General features: G+C 42.0%; 1 protein-coding gene across 6 annotated transcripts in view; it reads right to left on the reverse strand.

Annotated features, from left to right (window-relative positions):
* Nucleotides 1-27,744, reverse strand: part of LOC109409926 (nephrin) — an 851,818-nt gene extending 824,074 nt beyond the window's left edge. For all 6 annotated transcript variants that reach the window (XM_062855795.1, XM_062855794.1, XM_062855793.1 and 3 more), the window contains exon 1: nucleotides 26,316-27,744. The gene's annotated coding sequence lies outside the window, so the exon portion shown is untranslated. The remainder of the gene's footprint in view (nucleotides 1-26,315) is intronic.

Consider the following 27,744-nt stretch of genomic DNA (forward strand, 5'->3'; position numbering starts at 1 on the left):
GAATTTCAACCGTGTAGTGAGTTTCCGTGAAGGTCCAAGGACCTAAACGACACGTGTTGAAGAGTGCTAGTGGTAGACGATCTCCGAACTATCGGCACTGGGACCTCCCAGGTGGTCCATCGGCCGTCCGTCGAAATACGGCCAACTGAAGCGCTCCTGCGAACTGTGGCAAGTTATTCCCGCCACCCTCAAGCCAAGTCGCCGGATTCCCACCTCCCCCGGCCTACCGAGCAACCGCCCGGCCACGTGACGCATCCACGGGACACGTGGTCCCCGAAACCAGCCCTGCGAGTCACCAAGAATCGTCGAGAACCGTGAGTTGAATGCTTATAAGTGGAAATAAAAGCTAGGTCACCCAAAATTAGAGTTTTAAATAAAATATTAGGGCATTAAAATTCAATTTTGCTTGTGTCGCGTAGTTCCTTTTGCATGCACTAAAGGTGGCGGTTTAAGGTGGAACAGATTTGAGTTGTCCGAGTGGTCTAAAGGTAAGTATTCTCTAGTGTGAATTGTCGGCCCTGAGATCGAGAGAGGTGAGCTGGCCTAGGGCGTGCGGATGTCCATGCCACAGACGCGTGGGCGTCATCGGCAGTTACAGAATTCAAATTGTTGTCTGAAATATAAATACCATTTACCTTGAACTTCTACTATTCAAATCTAAGTTGCTATCGAAATCACAGCCTTTCAGCGCAACGCAGTTACCCGCCAATTCCAAAAAAGCCTCAAAATCTTCAGTATCCTACACCAGGTGACGGACGACACTAAATTAAAACGAAACAGCTCAAATAGTTTCCGTCACTTGATCGTCGATGTCGTAAACCGCCCAACTGTTGCGTTGTAGGTAACCCAAAGTCAGGTACAAACAACCCTACCAGCCAGCGAGCGGCACGCAGCTCGATCTCGAGAAAGCCGATAGTCCGTGGGAAGTGCGTTGTTGTCTCCGAAAAAGGGAATCATTGGAGAAATTGAGATGAGATATGGCATCCCGACTTGTTACGATGTTCACCAGTGACGACCACTACCTGATCACACCTCTCGGGTTCGGAATCAAAAAGCGAGTATCGAGTCACCACACTATTTTTGAGGTGACGTTTTCGAAGAGATTATTTCGAAGGAGATGAAGAATAAATGGGATGCAAGCGGTTTGAGTGAGTCACAAACGAAGAGGAGGATTGAGTCGTTAAATTTGTGGCGGTCGACCGATCTTATCGCCGGTGGTGCGTCAGAAATCCTGAGTGATGACTGCGGGCAGGACATGGCTGGCTGGATGGATTATTTAACTTCTGGGAAGTCAGTTAGGGGTGGTGAATCATCTGTGTCAAAGTTCGAACGCAGTTTGAAGTTGTTTTGACTGTAGAAATCCACAGTACAAACATACAAAATTAAAAAAAAAATAAATAAAAAAGAAAATATAAAAAAATAATAAAAATTAACGGGAGCTGACCTTATGAGGAGGTTATAGGGCATGCATCTCATGCCTAGGACCTGAGATCGAATCCCACTTCCGACAAACTCATGTAAATGAGAGTTCTTCCTTCGGATGGTAAGTTAATCGTGGGTCCTGGGATAAACTAGTCTAGCGTTAAAAATCTCGTTAATACAGATAAAAAATTTAAAAAAATAAATAAAAACAGAAAATCACCAGCTCTCACACAATGAGGATGGCTGTTAATTCTTTGCGTGAGTATGACAAATCAGGCGGATACTGGTGTAGCATATACGAACGTTTATCAAGTTCATGCTCAAACTCAGCAAAATATAAAAAAAAAGAAAAAGAAAAAGAAGAACAAAAACCCAAAATCAAATAGCCTGAAAAGAAAACCTATGCTCAAAACGATGGATTTGAAGAATTGTAATAAGACTTGTTGATATCAATCGAAATAAATTAAAACATGTTCAATAATCAATCTTTTAATAAAGTTGCATCATGTATCTGTCAGTGAAACTTTCGGTCAATTGACCCAACCTCATAATGTGACTGAACATTGTTCACCACCAACTCGTGCGCCACTTCCTGCTTATCCAAGTTTAACCCCAAAATCAATAACGACCGGAACCCGTTTGATCTGCAAACGCACTTGATCCGTTTCCCTGGTTCATCCCCGCGTCACAACCATTAATCCCCGCCACACACAGAGAGAGGGAAAAACACATTTCTGGGTTTCCTCCCCACCAAGATGAGAAGAGAAAAAAAAATTAATTTCCCACCTGATTAATTTTTTCGCTGGCCAAAGCCATTTGCACCTGAGTTGTGCGACTCCTTCCTTCTTCCTGCCCTGCCACCACCGACCTGGCACTGAATTATTAAAAATCAGCAATTAATTTATGCCCAGTGTGGCGGCCTCACTGACCACCGAGGTCCCTCCTCCTCCTCCTCCGGGGCTCGAGTCGTTTATCCACCTCCAAAATATAATAAAAACAAGGGAAAAGGGGACCCGGGTGGGGTCCACCAAATTTCCAGTGGCTGAATTTTCCCACAATAAAAATTAACCAAACTCGTCGTCTCCAGCGTTTTCTGTCTGTTTGAGTATTTTTTTTTTTTGCTTTTATTTTCACGGTAGTCACTCAACCAGCGAACCGTACTTTATCACTCTTTATGGTGGCCGTCACCATGTGAACCGGCGCTACACGCTGCTGCCGACTGAGACAGTCCAAGTGTAATAAAACTGGGCGGTGATGCACCCCCAATCACGGGATGGTGGTTTTTCATTTAAAAATTTCGACAGATTCGTCGTTTGAAATTTTGTCGATTTTTAATCACAGTTGTGTTATTTTTCAAGCAGTTTCAAAGGATCCGTTGAGATCATGAATCTCTGTCATATGAGACTACAAACATATGTATGACAAAAATGATAGCTGTGCTGATGATGATAAAAATCATAATAATAATACTTCTAAAAATGATAACAATAGCAATAATGATGATAATAAACTATTGATAATAATGCCGATAGAAACAATAAATATTCAAACTATAGTTTGTGATCAAACAGTGATGACTATTGTATAAAAAGTACGGGCTACTGTCGGCAAAAACCTTATTTAAATATTTACGCCCACTTTAAAAATCCAATAATACCGATAATAATTGAAAGTTTTAGTGCAATTCATCTGTTCCAATGCTCTGAAGCTTGTTCATAAGTATTGCTGCACTACGTCGAACTATATTTCATAACAGCATTACTGAATAAACCTCAGGACCTTAAAACCGTTGAGGTTCTATTAAAATGTTGTTTATTATCGTTATTATCATACTTTTCAAGTGGGCGTAAAAGCCTAAACAAACTATTTTTCGAACAAATTTCTTCAGATTTTGTCCATTTGTATTAACCTTTCGATTTCCAAATATGAGTTGTGCTACTGAAGCCATTATCATCATTATTATGAACAGTTTTATTTTCAGCAATAACATTCATAAGAAAGCGCCCCCTTTAAAAAAAAATCAAATAATAACAACTCCCAGATTAACTCTTTCGGCAACACTATCATTGATCGTCATTGGAGTTCGGCCAATAGTCACACCTCTCTCGCTCGTCTTAGAACAACAATGGGCCATCATCGCTTTAGCTCGTCGGCGATTCCCTTCTCGCACCGGCATGGGCGTAAATCATAAAACGGATTGACGACCCGGACCCGACTGACCGACCGAACGACCGCGTGAAGGTCCGGCGGAGTTCATCCAATTGTTTCGCTCGCTTCCACGACGAGGAAGTGAATTTCAAGGGTGGTAGTTAGAGAGCGCAGTTTTTATTGGGGTCATTATTTGGTTCGTTGCAGTCACAGGGGCTAGGATTTTTGGCTGTGAAGGTGCCGATTAAGATTACTGCGCGATCTCAAATTGAGATTTTCTCACGAGAGATAGAGGGCGTGGAGCAGAAGCGAGGTAGGTTGGCAAATGAGCTGCGATTATATGGAGAGGGGGGGGGAAGGGTCAAGGGCAATGAGAAAGGTTTCTTGAGTGTTTATTGTTGGCAGACTTGATGGAAGGTTAGAATATGTTCGTTTACGACGAAGTTCATGAAAAGAAGATCGTAAAGATTTACTATTAGGCAGAAGGTGGTGTTGATTCTCGGAGTCAGAGACCTCAGAGAAGTCAGAGAAGTCAGAGAAGTCAGAGAAGTCAGAGAAGTCAGAGAAGTCAGAGAAGTCAGAGAAGTCAAATAAGTCAGGGAAGTCAGAGAAGCCGGATAAGTCAGAGTAATCAGAGAAGTCAAAGTAGTCAAAAAAGTCAGAGAAGTCCGAGAAGTAAGAGATTTCAGAAAAGCCAAAGAAACTAGAGAAGTCAGAGAAGTCATTGAAGTTTGACAAGTCAGAGAAGTCAAAGAAGTCAGAGAAGTTAGAGATGTCAGAGAAGTCAGAGAAGTCTAAGAAGTCAGAGAAGTCAGAGAAATCAGAAAAGTACGAGAAGTCAGAGAAGTCAGAGCAGTCAGAGAAGTTAGAAAAGTCAGAGAGGTCAGAGAAGTCAGAGAGGTCAGAGAAGTCAAATAAGTCAGAGAAGTCAGAGAAGTCGGAGAAGTCAGAGAAGTCAGAGGAGTCAGAGAAATCAGATAAGTCAGAGAAGTCAGAGAAGTCAGAGAAGTCAGAGAAGTCAGAGAAGTCAGAGAAGTCAGAGAAGTCAGAGAAGTCAGAGAAGTCAGAGAAGTCAGAGAAGTCAGAGAAGTCAGTCAGAGAAGTCAGAGAAGTCAGAGAAATTGGAGAACTCGGAGATGTCAGAGATTTCTGAGCAGTCAGAGAAGTCTGAGAAGTTGAGGAAGTCAAAGAAATCAAAGAAGTCGGAGAAGTCAGAGAAGTCAGAGAAGTCAGAGAAGTCAGAGAAGTCAGAGAAGTCAGAGAAGTCAGAGAAAACAGAGAAGTCAGAGAAGTCAGAGAAGTCAGAGAAGTCAGAGAAGTCAGAGAAGTCAGAGAAGTCAGAGAAGTTAGAGAAGTCAGAGAAGTCAGAGAAGTCAGAGAAGTCAGAGAAGTCGAAGAAGTCAGGGAAGTCAGAGAAGTCAAATAAGTCAGAGAAGTCAGAGAAGCCGGATAAGTCAAAAAAGTCAGAGAAGTCAAAGAAGTCAAAAAAGTCAGAGAAGTCCGAGAAGTAAGAGATTTCAGAGAAGCCAAAGAAACTAGAGAAGTTAGAGAAGTCATTAAAGTTTAAGAAGTCAAAGAAGTCAAAGAAGTCAGAGAAGTCAGAGAAGTCAAAGAAGTCAGAGAAGTCAGAGAAGTCAGAGAAGTCAGAGAAGTCAGAGAAGTCAGAGAAGTCAGAGAAGTCAGAGAAGTCAGAGAAGTCAGAGAAGTCAGAGAAGTCAGAGAAGTCAGAGAAGTCAGAGAAGTCAGAGAAGTCAGAGAAGTCAGAGAAGTCAGAGAAGTCAGAGAAGTCAGAGAAGTCAGAGAAGTCAGAGAAGTCAGAGAAGTCAGAGAAGTCAGAGAAGTCAGAGAAGTCAGAGAAGTTAGAGAAGTTAGAGAAGTCAGAGAAGTCAGAGAATTCAGAGAAGTCAGAGAAGTCAGAGAAGTCAGAGAAGTCAGAGAAGTCAGAGAAGTCAGAGAAGTCAAAGAAGCCAGAGAACTCAGAGAAGTCAAAAAAGTCAGAGAAGTCAGAGAAGTCAAAGAAGTCAGAGAAGTCAAAGAATCAGAGAAGTCAGAGAACCTAGAGAAGTCAGAGAATTCAGAGAAGTCAGAGATGTCAGAGAAGGCAGAGAAGGCAGAGAAGTCAGAGAAGTCGGAGAAGTCAGAGAAGTCAGAGAAGTCAGAGAAGTCAGAGAAGTCAGAGAAGTCGGAGAATTCAGAGAAGTCAGAGAAGTCAGAGAAGTCAAAGAAGTCAGAGAAGTCAGAGAAGTCAGAGAAGTCACAGAAGTCAGAGAAATCAGAGAAGTCGGAGAAGTCAGAGAAGTCAGAGAAGTCGGAGAAGTCAGAGAAGTCAGAGAAGTCGGAGAAGTCAAATAAGTCAGAGAAGTCAGAGAAGTCAGAGAAGTCAGAGAAGTCAGAGAAGTCAGAGAAGTCAGAGAAGTCAGAGAAGTCAGAGAAGTCAGAGAAGTCAGAGAAGTCAGAGAAGTCAGAGAAGTCAGAGAAGTCAGAGAAGTCAGAGAAGTCAGAGAAGTCAGAGAAGTCAGAGAAGTCAGAGAAGTCAGAGAAGTCAGAGAAGTCAGAGAAGTCAGAGAAGTCAGAGAAGTCAGAGAAGTCAGAGAAGTCAGAGAAGTCAGAGAAGTCAGAGAAGTTAGAGAAGTTAGAGAAGTCAGAGAAGTCAGAGAATTCAGAGAAGTCAGAGAAGTCAGAGAAGTCAGAGAAGTCAGAGAAGTCAGAGAAGTCAGAGAAGTCAAAGAAGCCAGAGAACTCAGAGAAGTCAAAAAAGTCAGAGAAGTCAGAGAAGTCAAAGAAGTCAGAGAAGTCAAAGAATCAGAGAAGTCAGAGAACCTAGAGAAGTCAGAGAATTCAGAGAAGTCAGAGATGTCAGAGAAGGCAGAGAAGGCAGAGAAGTCAGAGAAGTCGGAGAAGTCAGAGAAGTCAGAGAAGTCAGAGAAGTCAGAGAAGTCAGAGAAGTCAGAGAAGTCAGAGAAGTCGGAGAATTCAGAGAAGTCAGAGAAGTCAGAGAAGTCAAAGAAGTCAGAGAAGTCAGAGAAGTCAGAGAAGTCACAGAAGTCAGAGAAATCAGAGAAGTCGGAGAAGTCAGAGAAGTCAGAGAAGTCGGAGAAGTCAGAGAAGTCAGAGAAGTCGGAGAAGTCAAATAAGTCAGAGAAGTCAGAGAAGTCAGAGAAGTCAGAGAAGTCAGAGAAGTCAGAGAAGTCAGAGAAGTCAGAGAAGTCAGAGAAGTCAGAGAAGTCAGAGAAGTCAGAGAAGTCAGAGAAGTCAGAGAAGTCAGAGAAGTCAGAGAAGTCAGAGAAGTCAGAGAAGTCAGAGAAGTCAGAGAAGTCAGAGAAGTCAGAGAAGTCAGAGAAGTCAGAGAAGTCAGAGAAGTCAGAGAAGTCAGAGAAGTCAGAGAAGTCAGAGAAGTCAGAGAAGTCAGAGAAGTCAGAGAAGTCAGAGAAGTCAGAGAAGTCAGAGAAGTCAGAGAAGTCAGAGAAGTCAGACAAGTCAAAGAAGTCAGAGAAGTCAGATAAGTCCAAGGGAAGTCAGTGAAGTCACAGGAGTCAGATAAGTCAGTGAAGTAAGAGATGTCTGAGAAAGCAGAGAAATCAGAGAAATCAGATACAGTAGACGTTCGATAACTGCAACATGTTTACGTTTCACTTAGCGAACGAAAATCCGATAACTGCAACGCTTGACAGTGTCAACAAGCCATCAATTGACGTAAAATGAACGAAAAAATCATTCGACTGTTCATTAGGGCTAACATGGCGCACGATTTTGACGTTTGGCGGTGCGATAACTGCAAATTTGTTGCACTTACCGGACTTGCAGTTAAAAAGCATTGCAGTTAAACCGTTTGCACCGACCGAACGTCTACTGTAAATCAGAGAAGTCAGGAAAGTGAGGTAAGCCAGAGAACTTAAAGTAGTATCAGAGAATCAGTGACTCAAAAATCAGAAAACTTAAAAAATGATGTTGATCGACTCGCTTCAGCATGTTGCAGTACAATCTTCAACTCCACAGTGTATTGAACCTCCAAAAACCCTAAATTATTATTAAAACATAATTATTCCCAAAAGAAGAGTTTGAAAACAAGTCTCACTGCATCAACCCATCCAACTGGAAGCGAATTCCAATCACTCCAAACGCCAATTTCCGACCAACTTGCTCTCGAGTCAACCTATAATTTGGTGAGACCCCAAGCCCCACAGCCCAGAACCAAATTACCATCCATCGAACGATGAAAACAACCACGTTTGATCCAGAGACCCAAGCAAACGAACGCAACACAACGGAAGGGACCCGATCGACGACCACGACAAAAGGTGATACACATTGAGGTGGAATCAACATTAATGGTCCCCTCGACCAACCACCTCCGTCGTCCGTGGATTTCTTCAAGAACCGGCGTCGTTGCTCGTCGCCTTCGAACGGAAAACAGGTTCCTCTTCGGCTCGATCGTTTACATCTTGCACGTTGCGTTCGTTTGGTTTTTTAATGGCTTCTTGTGTCATAATCATCATCAGCGAGCAACACAACGATCATCATCGACGCACGACCGAGAGAGTCGCGACACTACGAACGAGCGCACGCAACGAAGAGAGAAAACGCGCTGTCGCGCTCTCTCCGAATGGATAGTCGGTGCTATCGGTCCTCTCTCCGCAGGAATCGGACCAACGCGACGGGAGCGATTGAATCATCAAAATTCCGCGCGCACGGTCGCCAGGGAGTTCGTTCTGCATCTCTCGCTTCATCTGCACTTCTTGCTCCGATCCCTCGTTTCGTGGTTGTTTTCGTAAGTTAATAATCAATCAACATGTTCTGGTCTCCGTGGTGGTGGTGATCCGCTTCCTTGGGATCAAACCGGTCTCAATTAAATCCACCGGGTCGCTCGCGTCGCGCATCGCATTCGGCTCCGCTTCGTTCGCGTTCGGGTCGTGCGAGAGTCGCGCGAACGGCATCAGCCCCCCGTCAGCGATCGCGCCCGATCGTTGGCCGATCGGTTGCGAGCGCGACTCGTTCACTGCCTACCGACCGGATGACTGTAGGGGTGGTGGGGGTAAAGTGGACAGGTGGGGTAAAATGGACAGGGAACAGTTTCATGGCTTTTATTGTTTTTCAAAATGTTTTAACGATTGAAGCTTATGCCTAAGCATGAATCATTATACTTTTGCTGATCTTGAACATTAAAATCAAATAAACCTCTTCAAAATGACAAAAACTTTAAAAATCACGTGAAAAATCAGAAATGATGTAAAATCTGCTTATCATTGCTAAGGTTTTTTCGTGAGTTATTTTCAAATTATTATAAGTTTTACACCCTAAACTAATAAAGTCCACATAGAAGAGTATATTTGAACGAAATAAAAATTTAAGTTTTGTAAAAAAAAGTTTTGGAAATAATTTTAACATAATCAGATGGTGGGGGTAAAATGGACAATCGGTTCAAATTTCACCAAAATTTCATAATTTTTTTTTGCAAACTCCAGAATTATCAGCCGTCATACATGTCGTGAGATAGTTGAAGTAAAAAGTTAAAAAAAAAAAATTTATATCTACAAAACATCATTTTCATCAAAAACAGTGCTTGTTTTTTACACTATTTTTACAATAATTATTAAAGTGTGTTTCAAAGTTTGTATTAAAAGTTTGAAAACAACAAAATAAAGGTATCGTATGAAATTTGATAGTTTGCATTTAAAAACATAGAAAAAATATGCTGTTATATAACTTTTAACGACTTGTTCATTTTACCCCATCGATTGTCCATTTTACCCCAACCGATTTTTTTCACGCTAGTTTTATGCACGTTTTGGTGAAGAAAATAATCAAAGAAAACAATATTTTTTAAATGTAATCCCTTACAAGATTTCTAGAGTACATCATGACCTTCCATGTTACTCGGAAAAGCAGATGGATTTTGCCGCATTTCCACTGGAAACAACCACAATGCTTAGGTTGTCCACTTTACCCCCACCACCCCTACCTCTTTTCGGGTTGGCATAAACAAGATCACACAGAAGGAGCAGTTCTTGTTGGTCTGGATCGGGTCGGGAGGACGTGGGACGTTGCACGGGGACCAGCCGCAGCATAATAATTTAGTGATCTTTCAAGCTGGACTCTTCCGCGCTCGCGCGTTTCCACCGTCTTTCGGTCAATTCCATTCCGCTGTCGTTTTTTTACGATTCTCTTAATTTAGTTTTATCCAACGTGAAGCGGGCTCGTTGCCGCAGCGAATTTTATTACGGCTGTTTCCAGATATCAAGTTTTGTTTAAGCGCTAGCTGGTGAACTCGAAGGGGCGAGGAGTTCAACGAGAAGGGCAAGATTGTCCACGGCGGATTAAAAGGAATCGTCGCGTCGCTGTGTGTGAGTGCGGAATGGTGGATGCAATCCGCAGAAGCGTGGAAAAATTGATACAGAGAGCGTTGAAATTACATACATTTGGAGGCGAAGTTGGAGATGGCACGGCTGTCGCCGCCAGCGCTACTGTATTTCAGGGAATGGAACGTCTTTGTTCTCCCTCACCCTTCTCCACGCAAATGACACAGACAATGACGAAGGGAAAATTTTGACGCTTTTCAACTCTTTCTCAAAAGTATGTTTGTCATTTTAGTGCAGCACGTTCCAGACCCCGACGATGACGACGAAGGGTGGATGATGTCAACAATCACAAAAGACATGTGACGAGACGACGCGATGAGATTGATGCTGGTGGTGGTGGTCCAGGCAGGGAGACAGGGGAAAAGTTTCGCATGCTGTTCAGGCTCAACCAACTCCTCCGAATGGCAAACTGCTTGGCAGCACGAATTTGATTAATGCTTTGATCTTGGAGGGACCTGAACCAACCGGCAACGACATCTCTTGCAACTCCGGGATGGGAACCTTTCACGTTCAAGAGCTTTTCTCCCATAGTTGCATTGTTTTGCGAACTCGCTGGGTCTGGAGTCTGGACACTCTACTAGCAGCAGCAGCAGCGTGGAACAATGCGGTACGGGTGTAGTTTGGGAACTATGCTAGTGGAGAAGTCTACTCTTGATGAAGTTTTATTTAGGAGAGTCACTGATTTCAGAAAATTTCCCGGTTTAGAGTGACTGTTGTTCCCAGTTTCATTGTTTCTATGGTAGTTTACGTATTTTATACAAGGCAGCTTTGAACTAACGATCCGTTATAACATAAGTGTATAAAAGACCTAATAAGGGTAATTGGGTGAACAATGTTGCATCGAGAATCTACACTCTTAAAAAATTAGGAATTTACACGTGACGTAAACCATCAACGTACGTAAACATTCTCTGACTGAATGGCTAATTTCACTCAATTTTACATCCATCATGTAAGCATCATGGCTGCACAAAATGTCAACAAACCTATCTGATCAGAGCAAATAATTTTGTAATATCCAGGCGCGTAATTTCTGGTGCTGTGTTCATTTTCGAACGTAATCTCACTCGGTTACATCGTTTTCCAACAATTATCACACTCACCATGCACACCCTGGTTGGCACCGGAAAGTATCGACAAACCCATTCCAGCAGATACCTAGAAGCAGTATCATATTTATCACCTTCCTTCTAACTCGGTGAAATGGCCGAGAGGTAAGGGATATGCCTCACAATCAACGGATCAGTGTACGAATCCATGCCAATGTTTTACTTATATATGATTCAACTAAAGATCCGGTTCTAGCGATTGCTAGACCCACACTCAAGCTGCGGCGGCTAATTTGTTGCATGAAAATGATGTAATTGTTTACATCATTTTTACGACGCGACTGATGTGCAGCGAAAATGATGTGATATCACAAGATTTTTTTTGCTGTGTAGGTAGAAACAGTTTCACATTTATCATCTATCATCCAACTCGGTGATACAGCCGAGAGGTATAGTGATGGCCTCTCAATCAGAAGATTAGTGTTCGAATCCTGGTCAACATTTTACAACGTATTTTACTTTCATGTTTTATCTGGTGATTCGGTTCTAGCGATTACTAGCTCAACTTTATCCGTGCTAGAAGACGTAAATTTGAGTGAAACGGGCCGCTCCTTTTATGTGCATCCAAGTGAACTTAAATTTACATGATTTTTTCTAAGAGTGCAGCTGTGGCGGTTTCCCCGTTGTCTCTCTCAGTACTCTCTGCAGCAGTCGGAGCATGTCGGGAATGCGTGCATTATGGTAGAAGCAGTCTAACTTTGACTGCCTGCTCTTCAACAAGCTGAGATAGCCGAGAGAGCTCGGGCGTGCTACTCACACTCCAAGGATCTGAGTTCAATTCTCGCTCGGATCTCAATTTTTCTTTATATTTTCTAACAGATATCTGCAATGTAATTTTAAGATCGCACAAAAATTTCCATCATATATGACGGGGTCCTTTTGTTACATTCGATCCGTCATAATTTTACAGGTTTTTTTCGAGCTGTGTTGGCTCTCGCAGCGTCCAGAAGTTCTACTATCTACGGTCATCGTTAACTGGATGATATGTGCTGAAACTCGTCAACACCTATTTGGTTGCCGAAAACCTACTTTTGGATTACTATCAAAAGTGTTGTTTCAACACCCCGTTCATCTGAATCAATCCTGCTTCGATATCCATCGGTTAAACGAAAATCGGAAACAGAGCTCCATCCACAGGTACAAAAGTTCAAACGTGTTCGGAGTTTTGGTACGTGTTGCAGATTTTAATGTTAAATATCCGCCTTGATTCTACCACTACTGGAAGAGATTGGAAGGAGCATTCGTCCACCTTTATGACAGTCTCCTTCAAGGGCTACCTCATGGGTTTTATCCAGCGACGAGTCTTTGTTCTCCAAACCGTTGGAAAGACATCGGAACCTCAACTTCGCCCTAACTTGAAGACCTGCTTAACGCATCATAAGCAACCACGATGTAAGTCCTTCCAACCTACGTAAGTGTTATGGCTGCTTGAACCATCATTATCAGTACCAGTATCTGCGTCTGTATCAGTTACCGTTGACGATCGTTCGTCAGCTGTTCGGCATTGTCGTCGTAGTCAACCGACAATGAAACTAAACACCAACTCAGAGCGGTGGTAGTTCTAGGTAGCGGATGCTGGTTTATAACGGAATTGCTTTACTGGGCAGTCTGATCTTAACGTCCAATGCAAACAATTACATCTGCCTTTTGTCGGCATTGGACAGTTGACAATAGAGTCACGCTTCAAATTCACTCCATCTAGACTCCAACTTCCTGATCCTGCTTTCTACCAATCCCATAAATTCGATCTCACCCTCAACCCAGACATTTTCTGTAATAGCGAGTCGACATTCTGGAAAAAGGCATCTAATATAGCTCGGGTATTAACTGTTGAAATTAGTCCACCAAGGCCATGCAAGTCATAGCGAGGCTTGTCCTGTCGATGACCGTTCCTAAATACTAACGTAGTTGTAGTCTTCCAATCAAACTAGACGTCTGCCGACTGATACTACAATCAGAAAACGCCATAATCTTTATTCCGGTCAAGTATATACAATTCAAAACAATCTTCATCCAAAAGATTATACCTCTGGCGACATTACTATCTTGCAATCTCTTCGAACAATTTTAAGGACGCTCATGCCTGAAGGTTTGACGCTACCTAAGCGTTCAATGATACCGGCATGCACACACCCCTCTTTAGCGTCACAAACTTCGAATCACGATCATCTTTTCCTGGCTCGAAGCTCCTCATCATTCGAATTCTCGGGTAAGTGGTCTAACACAAGCTCTGTACTAATATTGTTTCCGGATCACTTCACTTGTTGCCACTCTTCCGTACAGATTCTACCGGCCTCAAAGCTTCATCCAATGATCCACTCCACAATACTCTCATCGAGCTCATTCCTGACAATCAGCCTAATCCATGGATCCTGACCATCGATGCAGGCAAACCGTCCACCCAAAGATCCCGAATTGCGTGTGACTTCAAAGCTTGTGTAGCTCCAGGATGAAACGTGCTGTGGAACACGCTTCTAGGCCCATAACCTGAAGGAACTAGTCCACCATGGCCACACAGGCCATAGCGAGGTTAGTTCTATAGATGACCGTTTCTAAATCATTGAGAAAAAGTACGCAGTAGTCACCTTCCATCTGACAAGCTGGCTGTCGAAATACCCTAATCAGCAATTGCCACACTCTTAACAATATTCATCCAATACATTAAACCTATGCTGACCTTTCTGCCTTGCAATCTCATCCTGCAATTCTACCAACGTTCATATCTGAAGGTTCGACGCTACCTGAGCGATACCCATCTTTATTCCAACACTCCAAAGTTTAAATAATATGATTGTATTGGAACGTCCAAGAACTCCCTGGAGTTTAGGCCATCTGATTTACAAGCGTAATCAGTGTTCTATAGAGAACATTTTTGCTAACACAGTATCATGTAACTATGAGCAAAGATGTTTAAGTACAAGATATCCCACTCTTTCATTTCCTATACAATCGACTAGCGAACGGATTCATCCGACAAGAGCGCCTCCTTACGGCGGAGAATCGGATTATTTGAATAAAGATAATCTAGGTAGCATTGATTTATCACTTCATCGTAAACGTCATTCGAGAGTGGCGGTTTGTTGATTTCCGTAGTTCATGTCTACCAATCTCGAAGCCCAATGATTCATTAAAAAATTGTCTACTCCCGTATCTCGTTTCGTGGTCAATGCACGGGGTGAGGTCTGGAAAGATTCCGGTCTACAAAGGCCTTCAGAAGGACCGATGAAACAAAATTCCCGTACATTTGGTCTATTCTATGTCTGCGTTACGAGTTATATTTTGCTTTTGGCCTAGCTTTGGGCCGTACTGGGAATCAGACGAGCCAGACCGGGCTTGGAGAGAACCATGTCGCATTGTGGACAAGTTAAATAACTACTGACTATTTTGCATTACACCTTAAAAATCTGGAGTAAGGGCCGTTACGGGCTTCGATTGGTATGTTTTAGAAACAACCGTGTGTTTCCGTTATGCCCGGTACTTGTTCCGGTTGCGTCGCAACTTGGGAAGACGCATAGGAAAATAACGTGGTTTGAACTGGACCACGCACAACTTGATGTTGCGAAAATATCCTTTCAAGGAAATATCTTCTCGTAGGGCAACAAAATCCTCTGTGGAACTTGGGTTATTATTGCGGTGCTTTTGCTGTTGGGATCGTGTCCCGAACCGTATCGTGACCTGGACCCAAGCCTGGACCATGCCTTGCATAGCAATAAGAGCAAACCATAAAGATAACCCATCGTTACTGACTAATAATTGTATCCCTCCACACAATCACACACTTGGAAGTGGAACCTTGGAGCACCAATAAAATGACGTCTGATAAGCTCGTTCAAAATTTTCGTTGTTAATCCTGATTTTCTCAATCATAGTTACCTACAGCTCTGGGCAGAAAATTAGTTCGACCGCGAGCCATACCGTGTCGCTGCTGTCGGTAAAATGCGTTCGCCTGCTCTGAGCAAGAGTTGGTTATATTCTTAATTTATTATATTTGCTATGAGTTACCAAATGATGAGTTCATTGTCAGTTTGAAGATCTCCAAGAACTCCATTAAGCATAGGTCGTTGGATTTACTAAGGTATTTGGTTGTTTCGAGAGCTTGATGATTAAGACGCAAAAAACTATGGTATGTCAAGTAGTGAGTTCAATGATTTTCTAAGGGTCTCCAGGAACTTCTTTGAGTGAAGGTAATCGAGTCTACGAGAGCTACTAGTTGTATCTAAGAGCATAATGAATGAGGTGCACACTTAAACAGCCACTTATGTTCTATCAGGTGATTGGTTCTATTATTGAATAGGAATATTCGGGACCTCCTTGAAGTTTAGGCCATCAGATTAGCAAGCGTATTCAGTTATTAATTATAGTATCATGAATAACATTTATGCATGCAAAGTCTCATGCAACCATGTGCTATCAGGTGTAGAATTCATTACCTGTTTGAGGAACTCCAATAAACCTGCTGAAACCTCCTGAAATACCCTGAAATGCATTGAAACGCCTCTGAAACTCCTGTGGAACTAGCTATGGAACCTCCGTGATATTCACCTGAGTGCCTTTCACGTACTAAATGGATGCTCCCTTTGAGAAGTATCAATCGTAATGATCAAGATAATCTGTACCGGTCGTTTTTATTTAAAATTATGGATATGCTATCGTAATTTCCAGCATTTCAAAGGATTTTCATTGAGATCTCAATATTTGCACACCACCAGTACAGAGAACAGACATCCAATTCCAAAGGATCATGACTGTGTAAGGAATTGACCAGTCATATGGACTGTGGAATAAGTAATTGGACGCCTAAAAGTTTTTTCTTGAAATTGACCCAAATGAACTCTGAAAAAATTCTAAACATATTTCTTAACCGATTATTTTCGTCAAGAGTTGTCAGATGTAAGGAAGGAAGGTCAGAGGGATTTTAAGAGAGTTTAAGGTAGGGGGGGGGGTTGGTTCGAGGCGTTCAGGGTGCAGAAGTTATCAGAGAGATTTTCGGGGGCTTTATAGGCTCCCAGGTGAACGCCAGAGGCGTTTCAAGGCGTTTCAATGTGTTTTAAAACGTTTCAAGGCGATTCAGGGCAGTTTCTTCAAGGGAGTTCAAGGGGGCTTCAGAGGCTTTCAAGCGGATTCCACGGAGGTTTCATGGTGGTTTCAGAGGCGTTTCTATGTGTTTAGGAGGTCTCCGGGGGTTCAAGGGGGCTTCATAGGCTCGCATGGCTCACGGAGATTTCAAGAGGGCTTCGGAGGGGTATTTTCGACCCCCTCCCCCTTTCGCACGGGGTTTTCCTGTACTTATTACATTGGTTGTCACACTTTCACAAACCCCCCTCAAGGCGTGACGTACTTTATGGATGACCCCAAATCTCTTTCAAAGATTAGAACTTTCTTCAGAGATTAGTTTAGAAATTTGATTGCAAAATTTATCAAAATTTCGTTCCTTTGAAAATTACTCTAAAAATTCTCTCCATGATTTTCGTTGAAAAGTTTGCCGAATTCCTTCTTGGATTTCTAAAGCAATTCCTACTTGAAATTATTTCGAAGTTTCTGACCAAATTATTCACGCGAGTCCTTCCTTAAATATAACAAAGGTTTTTTTTTCTGCAGGTTTCTTCTCTGGCTCCTCCCAAATTTCCACTCAGAGATTTTCAACGTATTTGCTTCCAAAAAAGTTCCTTCCGAGGCTTTTTCCTGGAATGTCCCAGTTTTTCTCAGCATTCCTTCCGACATTCCTCTAGAGATTTCTCCAATAGGTCTTTGTGGAGTTTCTCGCAAGATTTCACTTTGATTCTTTTAGATATTTCTCTTATATTTTGTCACTTACCGTCGTCGGGGGTGTTTGTGTTGCGGAAACTACCGTGCGATCACACAACTGAGCGCTGCCTACAAGTTACTCTCTCAAATTTTATGCCGCCGTCTATCACCAATTGCAAGGGAGTTCGTGGGGCAATAACAGGCTGGATTTATGGGTGAACGCGCTAAAACGCACCAGAAATTTTTTTTTTTTTGTTTGTATTTACGTGTATTTTAACTTATGCTAATTCTACACTTACGCACCAGAAATGCCGCGAATACAACGTGCCCACACATCACTTGTTCATCGATTTCAAATCGGCGTATGATATAATTGATCGAGAACAGCTATGGCAAATTAAGCACGAATACAGATTCCCGTATAAACTGATACGATTGATTAAGGCGACGATGGATCGAGTGATGTACGGAATACGAGTATCAAGGACAGTCTCGAGTCTCTTTTAATCTCGTTGAGGGTTGCGGCAAGGAAATGATCTGTCGTGCTTGCTGTTCACCATTGCTTTCAGAGATGGCATGCTCCTCAGTGCGAAACGTGAGAAGAGAAAACATACACTCTACACACGACTTTCAACGAGAGCGAGGGTGAACTACGCAACTTTTTCACACACAAACCAGCCGCTCACTCTCTGGCATCCATCGCGGCACCCTCAAAATGAGTGCTCAAACAAATGTTAGAACAAACATGTTTTTTCAGTTTCTGCGTGCACATTTTGTGCGCGCAGAAAATGTGCACACAAAAATTCGTGTTGAGAGCGCACTCAGTCGTGCTTCCAGTGCAATACTGTGTGTACCACAGGAGTATGAAAGTACTTGCTTGTCCTAAGATATCACATAAATCACAGACAAATAGATGTGACACTAACGAAATTTCTATCTCATATATCTCATGATCCTGATTACTTAGAAAGTTGGTATCTTCGGCAAAGTTGTTTGGCTGGTCAAGGACTAACCGATAATAAGATTTAAGATCCAAATTTCAACCGCTAGGCGGCGCTAGTGAGCTAACAAATTTTGTTTTTCATAAATATCAGGAAAATTTACAAAAAAATGCAACTAGCGCCGCCTAGCTGCAAAAACTTGAACCAAACGGTAATTATTCTGAAAGCCCTTGATCTACCAAACAATATTGCTGAAGACACCATCTTTCTACAAAATAAGGATACTGAGATATGAGAAATTTAAAATTTGTTTGCTTTCTAGCGCCGCCTAGCGGTGGAATTTTGAATCTTAAGTCTTATTATCGGTTAGTCATTGCTCTCACGCAGCACTCTAATCACCCGCACAAAAACTCTGCGTGAGAGAAATTATGTACATTTTATTGTGCGTTTTTTCTCTTTCTCTTTCGTAAGGTAAATGAAACTGAGAAATTCAGTGAAAGATGAGCGTAAATGGGCACAATTTCTGCGTGACATGCCATCCCTGATTGCTTTAGAGGATGTAATAAGGAGAGCGGTGGTGAACACAAGTGGACTCCTACGTACTGCAGAGCCTAGTAAGGCCTTGGTCTGACCGATAAGTTAAGGTAAGTCTTCTCGGTTCGGGCAATTACTTAGTCAAATCTTTGGATACTAATGTGTTTGCCTTGTGTAGAGTTTCTTACACTGTAGACATTTTGATGTTGAGGACTAAGTAATCGTATCAGTACAGTTCAGAGAAAATTGACTAATACATGATGAAGACACTGCATGTTTGCTTTCTGTAGCGTCTCTTTCTATTCTAGCATAACATTTAAATAATATTACGAGGCCCTTTTAGCTACTTTCCTTATCAGCCGAACGGAGATCTACATAGTTCGGTTGAAACAGCACTCTTCAAATTCATGCTCCACCTGACCATAATTTATGTAAATTTACACCACCTGGAAAAGTGAGCTCCTCCACCCACCCCCACAACCCCCAAGTGAGAAGAGCATAGAGAACAATTGATTTACGACCAACCGTATCACCACTACCACCAACACCAACACCACCACCGAGGGAACACACCGGCTTGGACTGACAAATTTATTACGTCGAGATTTATAACTTATTCATGACTGGCATCCGTGGAACCATGCATCGTCGTCGTTGTCCACCACGGCGGCCACGGGAATATCATCCCACTCCGTCCGTCTATAGGGATGGCGACGGCAACGGCTTCCCATTCGTTCGTTCCCACTTTGACGGAATCCCGAAAACCAGAGAAAATTTCTGTGGGTGAGAAATTTTCGATCATTCATTTTGATGTTTCACGTTGGTTGGTAGGAACCGACCACCGCCCGAGTGCAACCACGGTGTACCGGAAATAATTCGTCTTCATTTTTCCACTGGGCTCTGGAAACGTCCCACGGTCGGTCGTTGTTCCTCGGGAAAAGATTGACAAGTCAGGACAACAATAAGTCATAATCTGGTGCCGCTCCCGCCGTCCTACCCCTTGGACGGGCGGACGAGCGAACGATGACGGTTGTTTGAGGAAAAACAGCTCAGCAAATAAATCCAGTGAACGATACGGAACGGAACCGCCGAGGTCCGAGCCTGGGGTTTGGGAAAAGAACAAAAATCAACACTCGGTAGGGGAGGATGAGGAGAAGGCCGAGGCATAAAGCAGAGCTCTACAAATCGAACAATCATCCTGCTAAATTGAGATTTTAATCTCACCGAGTGGTACCGACTTTTGTGTGAGCAATAGCAATGCACGGTTCGTTGGAGAGAAAGTGGCAGAGGTAGTGCGGGCAGAGCCGATCCAATCGCAGCAGCTACTGATCAATCATCGGGCGATTTTTTCCCTCTTCGGCTCTCTCCATCCACTGCGTTCGCATTGCACGCCGTTCGTGGATCATACACCGCGGCGCGGCGCGGCCAATCGCTTATTCGCTTACCTCTGGTTCGGCCGTCGCGCGTCTATTGAATTAGGCAATAACTTCGACGGATGATCGGTGGCCCGGCCTTCGATCGCGAAGGGGAGCCCGCCACCACGTTGCTGGCTGACCGCGAGGAGGGGCTCGAGATTATTAACCGAATTGGCTTCGGTCCACACGACCCTTCGTGCCGGTTCATCCACGGCGCGGCGCGGACCGAACCAAAAAAAAAACTCGAATTCGAATTTTCAAGACGGGATATTTGCTTCACTGGTTGTTGTTAGTTTGTAGGTAACATACGCAGCTACGCAGATGAGATACACGACGGATGGCCAGCTTGTAGACGCGCGAGAGTTTAAGCCGTTGGATAACCGGCGCAAATCGGGGGCCGATTGCGTCCAGTACGCTCAGTTCGAGGGGGAAAAAAGTGCCTTTTCACTTTTAATCAAAATGTTTATTTTTTTCCCGGCCGTTTCTTTTGCTTCCACGTTCCACACGGGATTTCGGAGATTTGGTTGCCCGGACCCGCGCTTCCTGGTGTCGGATCAGATCGGAGACGGACGGGTCGAGAATGATTGAGATGTTGAAATTCAATATGGGCCACACACGTGTGGTTTTTTTTTTCTGTTGAAGAAGTTTGGAATGAAGAGAAGTGAAGTGATGGATCGATGGAGTCATAAGGGTTACGTTTGGTGGTATGAAGAAGGTGGGTAATTATACTGAGATAATATGTTAACAGATTAATTGAGTATTCGTTTAATTGGGAAGTTCTAAAATTTGGCAATACCGTGTCTGAGTTTGATTCCCGGTATCTTTTCGTAGAAACGAATGGACCGCAGTAAAAACGGCAGCACGAAGAGAGTGTGATTGCTGAAGCGCAGGAAAGTATGGACAGGAATGATATGCGGAAGTTTTATGCAACTATAAAGTGTGCGACAAAACAAGAAGCAGTGAAGGATCACCATGGAACAGAATAACCATAACGGATGACGGTTAAGCAGTGGAACCACCAACACTGGATAAGGTTACCCAGCCAACAAGCGTTTGCATATGATGTTGAATAGGATGCTAGAGCGAAGGCAATATGCGTACACTTTACACGCGGTTAAATGGAAGAACTTACGCATACGGCCTCCACTTTAACATCCTACTCAACGTCATATGCGACTTGGTGTTAGCTGGGTGAGAAGACCCTTAAGGAGCTGAAAAACAGCAAGGCGGCTGGGAAGAACGAGTTCTCAGTTGAACTTTTCAAGCACGAAAGCGAGCAGCTACATCAATGAATCCACCAGATTATTTCAAAGATTTGAGGATGAAGTATTGCCACCAGCTGGTTGGATGGCCTCATATGCCCAATCTACAAGAAAGAGTACATACTAGATTGTGCCAATTACAGAGGGATTACCCTTTTTAATTTTGCATATAAGATACTGTCGCGTGTCCTGTTCAACAGACTGAGATCTATTGAGGAGTCCTTCATCGGCGAATAACAGGCTGGTTTACGTGAGGGCCGATCAACGATGGATCAAATGTTTAAGCTGCGTGTGATCCTAGATGAATTTCGGGAATATAACTAGCAGACCATCTGTCAATGAATTCATTGATTTCAAAGCAGCGTACGATTCAGTGAAAAGAAATGTGCTTTGGCAGTTGCGTCAGAACATGATTTTCCGGCGAAACTAAATAGGTAGGTTGATACGCGCAACGCTGGATTGCTAAAAAAGTGTTTGGATCGCAGACGGAGTTTCTACCTCATTTGTGAACTGCGGGATGGATTGAAGCAGATTGCACTCAAAAGAGTGATTAGGAGGTCTGGTGTGCAGAGAAATAGCACTTTCATCACACGGTCGCACATACTACTCGGCTTCGCGGACGATATTGATCTCATCGGCATCGAATGTAAGGCAGTGGAGGACGCTAATGCTCCTCCGAAGAGAGAGGCAGCGAGGATAGGCTTGACGATTAACTCTACCAATACAATGTACATGATAGCTGGAAGAGACAGAGGCAGGTCTAGTGGAGTTAGTGCTGAGATAATGATTACAGCTGTGAATGAGGCCTTTTACAGATTGCGTAGCCTGTTTAGGTTCCGTAACTTGCTACAATTTCTCCAGCAGTTTCTGCCGGTGTTCTTCCAGGAATACCTCTATTGGAGAATTTCTTGAAGCATCCTGTTCCCCAATCGACAACAGTACGGCAGACGGTTTTCCGTAAACTTGAACTTCTTTGGCATTAGGGCTGCTGCTAACGTGATGCCAAAGGAAGGTTAAACCACCCCTTGAAATAGCATTTAACTTTATTTAACTTGCAACTAATTGTAAAATTTTATCAATATTTCCGATCTTGTTCAAAGAAAATACATTCTCATTTTGTTGCGATCATATTGCATAACAGTATCCTGTTTTGTTTCGATTTCAGTCAGTTCCATGTTTGTTATAACAGTGGCAGAGGGTTGTAGGAGCTCGTTGCCAACGACGGCACGTTTTCAAATTGCGTAGCACATCCTTTTATATTTTCAGTCAGTGCCATGACATTCCAATTGTGATATCTCTAGAGGGTTTTCTTTGAATTGCTTCGGAGACTCCTGCAGGACTTTTCCCAGGAACTCCTTTAGGGATATATCCAGAAATTTTTTTAGGTATTTCTCTTTCCTCTTAGAGTTATTCCGTAGATAAATCTTGGGATTTTCCTAGGGATTTATTCAGAAATCTCTCTAAGAATTCTTTCAGAAATTACTGATGAGATTGTTCCAGAAGTTCTACCGGAAAATCATGCAGGGATTTCTTAAAGATTATCTGTGAATACCTTCAGTTATTTCTCCAGAAATAACTTAAACAACTTATCCAGAAATTCATCTGAGGATTTCTCCAGGATTCCTCCAAAGTTTTTCATCGAGAACACTTGCAGAGATTCTTTTTGAATTTTTAGTCAGGAATTCACACTGAAGTCATTTCTGCTGGAACTCCTTATCCTGAAATAGTTGGAGATATTGGAATTATTTCATGATTTTTTCCCAGGAATTCCTCTAGGAATGCTTCTAGAGATTTCTTCGGAGGTTGCAAAAGGGATTGCTGTTGAAAATACTCAACTCTTCTAGAGATTTGTTCAGAAATTACTAACAGTTTCCTTAGGAAATCCTGTGGGGTTTCGTTCTATAATTTCTCTTCCCTAATTCCCTAATAAACGGATTCCCTAATAGATATATTCAAAGATATGAAGGAATTCAAAAATATTCAAAATATTCCATTCTACGGAAATTCTTTCAGACACATCCTAGAAGTTGTTTTTAGGGATCTTTGCAGACACTTATCTAAGCATTTCTCCAGGTATTCAGGTTTTTTTTTTCTGAAATTTGTTTACAAATTTCTCCAAGAATAATTCCAAAAACACTTGAACATTGCTGATAAAGGATTTTTTCTAATAAATTCAAAAAAAAAATCTAGGAAATCCGTCAAGGGTTTCTTGAAAAGTTTTTCGCCAGATTTATCTCAAGGAAATTCTTAAGAAATTCCTTCTGGGATTTCTTCAAGAATTTTCCTGTGATTTCTTCGGAAATTTTTCCTTAGATTTGTGCAGGGATTCTACTGAGGAATTTTTCAGAAATTTATGCAGAAATAATTGTTTTGAAGAGATATTTTTATCTCCAAAGACTTCTCCAGAATACAAGGGATTGTTTCAGGAATTTTGACAAGGGATTTTTCAAAAGTTCTTCCATAGAGTTTCTTTTATCTAAACTGTTCAGATATCAAGGGATTTTTAAGAAAATCTACCAGAATTTGCACAAAATGAATGAGAAATTCTTTAAGAAATCTTTGAAGACTTTTTAATCCCTGGAAGATTGCTCGAATTAATTCTATAGAAAGCTCATTGAGATAATCTTGGAAACTGCTAGTAGAATTTCTTGAAAAATTTTCGGAAGAAATTCTGAACAAAATTCTTGAAGCATTTTCTAAAGTTATGGCTTGCGTAATTCCTGGACGAATGACTCGGATAAAACCTAGGAGAATACCTGAAGAAACACAAAAAGAAACCCCCTTATTCTCAGAAAATATCAAGAGAGACTCTTGGAGGAAATCTGCAAGTAAATCTAAGGAAAAAATGATTGAGAAATTTCTGGAGGGATTCATGAAAAAAAAAATCTCAGAAAAAGTTCTTTTGCTATTTAAAAAAAAATCCTGGACGATTTTTTAGAGAACTACTAAAGAAATGATTTTTTGAAGAAATCTTTTAAATACTATCTGGAAGAACTGGAGAACCACCTGCAGTTTTTCAAAGGAAACATTATTAAAAAATATCGTAAAAAATCTAAGGAAAAGATCCTGGAGTAATTTCTGGAATTGTTGAGAGAATTTTCAGAAATCTAAAAAAATCCCGAAGGAACGTCTGAATAAATTCAAAGCAATGCCTGGAGCAATATCTGAAGGAGGAACCCCTGGAGAAACTTCCAGAAAAATCTCTTGAGAGTTTTCTAGAGGAATTTCCAAATTCTTTCTCGAGAAAATTCCTGCAAAAAAAGAGTTATACCCAAAAGAAAAAAAAATAGTATATTTTCAAAAAAATATCTGAAAAAAATAAATATTTCCAACCGAAATCCCTTGGGGAATTTGTGGAAGAATTTCCCGATCTTTGTGACAAAAATTCTCCCAAAATTGCGTCTTTTTATGAAACCTTTGCAGCAATACCTGAAGATATCCCCGCAGAAATTCCAAATGGATTTCTCAAGAAATTTTTTGAAGAAATTTCACAGAAATTCCAAATAATAGCTTCTGAAAAAAAAAACTGACTATTTCTGGAGGAATTCCTTCAGAAACGTTTGTAAAAATTCATGAAGGAATACAAGCATGAGATAATGTAGCAATCCTTGAAGAGATTTGCTATACAGAAGCATCTCTTGAGGAATCCCTGGAGAAATTCTACAGAGAAATTTTTCCTAAACTCTTTCTAAGAAATTCTGCGATACTTATCTTTTTGTAAACATACCAGCTTTTTTTTTTTTTGATGAATCCTCAATTAATCCTCAAAGGAATTTCTGGCGATGTCGCTGAAGATTTTTTTTATAAATTTCACGGGATTTTCTCAGAACAATTCTCAAAGAAAGATTCTTTCAAAACAGGCACTTCTTTTCGAACACGTTCAACTCTGCAGCTTTGTGAATCTTGTTCCGCTTCTCGAAATCATCTCTTTCCATAGGTATGTTGTAGAGACGATGGGCCATGGAGTGAAACGTTGTTTTTGCTGGGCTCGTTTATGATTTTAGTCTGATGTTATATGCCGATCCGAGAAAGTTGGTTTTTGATATATTTTAAGTTCAAATTTTGTACCTTCCCTCCTGAAGATCATCAAGTCGAGGAAATTTCCTTTATTTACCCTCTGCTTCTTGCTCTACTGTTAGCTTGATGGCTCTATGTCGAGAATTTAATAGTAGTTCTGGGATAAATACCGCTCTCTGACAACTGCGAACACATCGTCAACATAGCGTCTCAAGACTCGAGGGAGACACGTCTCTTTCTCTAATCCAACTTCGAAGTCACTCAAGAAGAGATCTGTTAGAAGTGGAGAAAATTTGTTCCCCATGCTGAGGCCGAAAGTCTGCTTGTAGAGCTTCCCTCTGAATGAGCAATAGTTTTGGTTCATACAAACTTCTGCCACCGAAAAATACGCCTCAATTTGGTTTTGAGGCATTCGACATCGTTCTAAATGTCTTTGCAGACTGTTCAAAGCGTGATTCACTGGTACGTTTGGGGAAAGTGCAGTTACATCAAACGACACTAGTACTTCTCCTCACCGAATTTCGATATCTTTGGGGCTGTCCATAAACCACGAGTTACAGGATGTTTTCTCAGTTCTTTAACTAGCCAAGCAGCATTTTTTTTCTGTAGGAGTCGAAACGTTGGAAGAAATCAGCTGCATTCGTACTGGATTATTGTGAATCTTTGGCAAGCAGTAGAATGACGCTACCTTCGGGTTGGGTACCTACGTGAAATTTCCGTTCCAGATAGTCTTCACCCACCAAACCAAACGGACGGACACTGTTAGCTTCTTCAATCATCGCATCGAGGGGATCTTTAGGTTTTTCATTCTTGAATATGTATTCTTCATGCGGACCATCGTCTCGATCATGTCCAGAACACGAGAGTCGTAGTCTGGTTTGTCCATGATCACCACTGCATTCCCTTTATCCGCTCGGGAGTAGACCACATTCCGGGCTTGTAATTTACGAAACTTAATGTTGTAAGAATTGCATGTGTTGTGTCCTGACTCGCTTCGCGTCTTATTAGTGTTCTTGGGATGACCACCATTATTTATGATAGTTACTACCCAAATCGTAGTATCGGTTAGACTTCCCGCAACCACAGAACGAAAATAGCACTTCAACACAAACATACAACTAAAAATATAGCGATATGCTAAATACGTAGAAATACTAGGAACCGGGTGGATTTGAACGTTGAGGTATAAAAGCGTTCTTTGACCATGATATCCAAATTCATGACGGTAGTTACACTTTTGATGGCTTGTACTGACACAGATCCATTGAGTTAGGCCGTTTTTGTTTGACCTGATAATTATTAATGTTTTTGTTATGTACAATTCGGTTAGCCTAATTAAAAATACTGATTGAAAAATGGAGCTTACCCATTCCAATTCACACTAATTTGTTTTCACAAAAGTTATCCTGATGGTTTGTAACTATTTCTCCCTTCTCACTAAATGTAGTATCACGCTTTCTTCGATGTGATTTAAATCACTGATCTCGATCACAAATTTCACAAATTTTCGGAAAAATGAACTGATGTTATTGCAACTCCAGGCTCTGTATCACATTCACAATGTAAACACACTTTCCAGCAATCATTCAATCATTCCTCAAATATCGACACTCAATACTGCTGATGCTGCTGCTGCTGCTGCTAATACTGCCCTCATTCGTGTTGAGTACCGTAAATCACTTCACAGCAGGATATCACACATAACGCTTTCAAAAGCTCTTCCCGCAACGCTGCTGAATGAAAATTTCATTCGTGGTTTTCTGCACTGATTTTCTGCGTCATTCGCGTTTCACTCACACCGACTGCAAATTCTCACCAAGTAGCGGAAACAATGGAGACAGACAATCGGGTTCACACGATTGCTATTGTTCCGTGGATTTGCCAATGTAATCGTGCTGCACTCTGTCGGGTTTTGCGTTGAGAACTCACCGCTGATTCGTTCACTGCTTTTGGTTCACAGAATTCAGACTTTCTTCGAAAACGAAACTTTGGATTTGAATGCACTGATTTTTCGATGATTTTTTTTTTGGTCACGTAAAAGGCTTCTTTACATTTGAATTATTAACACTGACTCTCACGTTTACTATCGCAGGAACTATCCAAATTCAGGTAATTGGGTATGCTTGTTGAACAGGTTACTCGTGTGATCGTATTTTCATTGGGCACTTATAACGATTATGTATAACAGATTATTTTTTCTTCAATCACAAAATATCACATCGTAACGATCGGTGGTAATTCCTTGGAGGGTACTTTGTACATCCTGTTTGCAACCGAACCGATCACCTCGCGGTACGAAACAACACTCAAAAGAAAACTCCCAAATTATTATTCGTCAGGCTTCCTTTGGCAGGGTGCACTTGCTTTTTTGACTTTCCTCTCTACTTGATCCAGCTTGCCACCTTGCTCTGCAACCAACACCCTGAGACCACAAGAGCTCTCCCAGAGGTCCCCTCCGTTCGGTTTCTTCTACCGATCGTCTTCACCCGGGACCAAATTAACTTCACGTTCCACTGGCTGTTCCTTTATTCACTCCCTGCACGTCCCCGCTCTCCTAGCATGAGGTCCCTTTTCTTTCCATCCGAGCAAGCTCCTCTTCATACGCGCGCACTCACACGCAAGCTAACCGACAACCAGAATTTTCCGAAACGATATCGACAGGTGGCTCGCAAGATGCGCCACCACGACGAACGAACGATGCAACGATAAAACGAACGAACGAACAAACGAACGACGAGACTCCGGACGCGAAGCGAACCGTTCCAATTCAGCCGAGTGACTGAGGAGCCAATCCT

Source organism: Aedes albopictus, chromosome 3, assembly GCF_035046485.1.
Source record: "Aedes albopictus strain Foshan chromosome 3, AalbF5, whole genome shotgun sequence".
Classification (NCBI taxonomy): Eukaryota; Metazoa; Arthropoda; class Insecta; order Diptera; family Culicidae; genus Aedes; species Aedes albopictus.